The following is a 2,964-nucleotide window of genomic DNA, read 5'->3' as shown; positions in this document are numbered from 1 at the left end:
AATTTGTTTATATTATGTTAGATTTTTTTGTTATATTAATTAGATTTTTTTGTTAGATTAGATGTGTAGTAATTTTGATATGTAGTTCATAGATTTTTTTTGTTAGATTAGATTTTTTTTGTTAGATTAGATGTGTAGTAATTAATTTTGTTCATAGAATTTTAATGATTTTTTTGTTCATAATATTTAGAAAAAGGAAAAAAATAAGAAGTAGTTTATATATAGTTGAACTAGCTAGTTGATTTAATAAACTAATTTATTTTACTATATATAGAAGTAGTTTGTTTTTAGTAAGTACTACTTATTTATTTATAGTAAGTGCTTAGTAGTTGAATTAGATAGTTGATTTAATTAATAAAACTACTTTTATTTAACTATATATAGAAGTAGTTGCCGCATCGACGTCGGCGATGCCTATCCCGCATCCTCGTCGTCGTCGACTCGGCGGTGGAGGCCTGCTTGATCAGGGCCATGTTCGGGACTGGGTTCCGCCGGGCTGGTATTGGGAGCACTACTGGAAACTGGGAATTTGCCATCAGCCAGCTCTTTGCCATCTGCCAGCTGATAGCAAAGAACGTCTTTGACATCTGCTTATAAAAAACAGATGGCAAAAAACTAACAGACGGCAAATAACATGGTTGCCATCAGTCAATTCTTTGCCATCTGCTAGTGGATGGCAAATAATCTTTGCCATCTTCCAGCAGATGGCAAAGAGGTTGGCAAATCCTGTGGCCGTCAAGAGTGTAACGGCGTACTAGTCCCACCTCTTTGCCATCTGCCAGCAGACGGCAAAGATTCTTTGCCATCTGCCAGCAGACGGCAAAGATTCTTTGCCATCTGCTGGCAGATGGCAAAGAGATGGGTTATTTTTTCTAGATAAAAAAAACTGTGGGGTTATTTTTGTTCTCATTGGTTGAAATGTTTGTGTCATGGATTGATGACATGGCAACCCTAGGGTCCCACATCCATACGTATTCAATTGACACACCCCCTCAGCTAGCACACACACATCTTATCCATTCTCCACCCCGACTCACACACAGCAACCCTAGCGAGCGGCGGCTGGAGGCGTGGGCGACGCGGCGGGGCCCAAGGCGGCGGGAGGCGGGCGCCGCGGCTCACGGTTGTTCGCTCGCTCGCGCCGCTGGGCGCGACGCAGCGGGGCCCAAGGCGGCGGGAGGCGGGCGCCGCGGCCCGCGGCGACTGGAGCTGCGCGGCACGGCAGTGGCCCGCGACGGAGGGGAGCAGGCTCCCGGCTGTTGGCTCGCGCTGCTGGATCAATCTATTCAGGTAATCCAATACTTTCAGTGCAACAATGTGGTGAAACAGAAATAGATTTGCACAAAGAATTTCACAGCTCATGTGGATGTAGCACTAAATTTCTTTATGCGCCGAGCTTGAACAGAACTCCCTGGTTGAAGATGTGCGCTTAGCTTATTATTTTCTTGGAACAATGATTTATAATGATTCACTTGATTTTGGTTTGAAGCAAACATATAGATAGATTTAACAAGGTAATAGCAAGCCCGTGTGACATTATATGCAATCTCTGTTTGTAGATGCTCTATATTATGACATTTATCTAATTAAAATTTACTGAAATAAAAACGGCTACGGTGTAACTTATAGATCATTTTTTTGTAGGTTAAATCTAGGAAATCGTATGTCGTCAAAACTCTAACAAGCCATCAGATTGTTATGACAGTATCCTTACTGCAATGAAAAATCACTTCAAAAGATTCATATTCTCATTCTGATGACCAATACAAACAAAGTATATCGCAATTTCTGTGTGTTGGAAGGAGAAACTCACACACAAGAAAAGCTATGGTATTTCATGTTAAGCTTGCATGTACAGACCTGCAATGATTGAGTTAGTTCAAATTATTGTGTGCTATATTACTAACCTGCTCTTTGTAGTTTGTATTTATGGACATATATCATGCTGTTTTATGGTCATTTTAATAATGTTTCCCTTTTCAAATATTTGTTATGATGATGTATAATTAGGTTAGCTTGAAAAAGGGAGGATGATGCTATTAGCTATTCTTGAGCTAGGAGCTCCTAATTAAGTGTCCTTTTAGTTTCCGTATTACGGCTTTGTTGTACTAATAGAACAGTAGGTTGGCACTTCTTCTGTCATGTTATTTTTTTACCCATTGCCCTTTTCTAATAGTGTGGTACTATTCTGTTACAAAGTAAATTCTTTTCCGAGATCACACTTTCATATTTGGTATCGAAAATAATTGTCTTTTGTGAAGATCCATCTCTGAATATTTTAGTTAATGAACAGCAGTCTTACTGCCTAATCTTAAACTAATTGTTTGAACTTTTCATAGAGATCAGAATTGTACATAGACAGCTGGTTATAAACTTATAATGAGTTGTCTTAGTACATCTTGAATAATTGATGACTGGATGTTTTGTACAAAACTCTGCTTCAGTAGGGTTTCGGATGGTGAATAAATTAATGAAGAACGTTTCCTATGCATGTGGAATCACCTGATAATTTTCTTAGGAACGTGGTTTTCCTATTCCACAGTGAAATCTGAGGCTGCCTTTAAACTACAACAAAGGAACTGGTGATGCTGCCATTGTGTGGCCTCTTACGATATATTTTTGGACCTGTTACTAGATGGCACACACATAATACTTATTCTTGCATTGTGGATTCAATCTGAATGTGTCACTGTCCTCCTCGACCATGCCTCGTCCACGCTCTCGCTCTCGCGACGGCCGCCGCCCCAACCCAGCAACCCACCAGCCCTCCCTGGCGGTCGCCGCTCCGGCGCCGCTGGCCACCCACCCAAGCGCTGCCCAGCACCATCCCCATGCTATCGCAGCGCCCACCCTGCTCTGGGCCTTCCCGTCCCCGGTGTCTGTTGGACGTTGCTGCCACGCCGCGCCGGATCTGGATCTGGATCGGCTGCTCGCCACCCCTCCTCCCCCGCCGCCAGGCAGGCC

The sequence above is a fragment of the Triticum dicoccoides genome, chromosome 5B (assembly GCF_002162155.2).
Source record: "Triticum dicoccoides isolate Atlit2015 ecotype Zavitan chromosome 5B, WEW_v2.0, whole genome shotgun sequence".
NCBI classification, from domain to species: Eukaryota; Viridiplantae; Streptophyta; class Magnoliopsida; order Poales; family Poaceae; genus Triticum; species Triticum dicoccoides.
The sequence above is the reverse complement of the archived record's forward strand: the minus strand, read 5'-3'. Positions refer to the sequence as shown.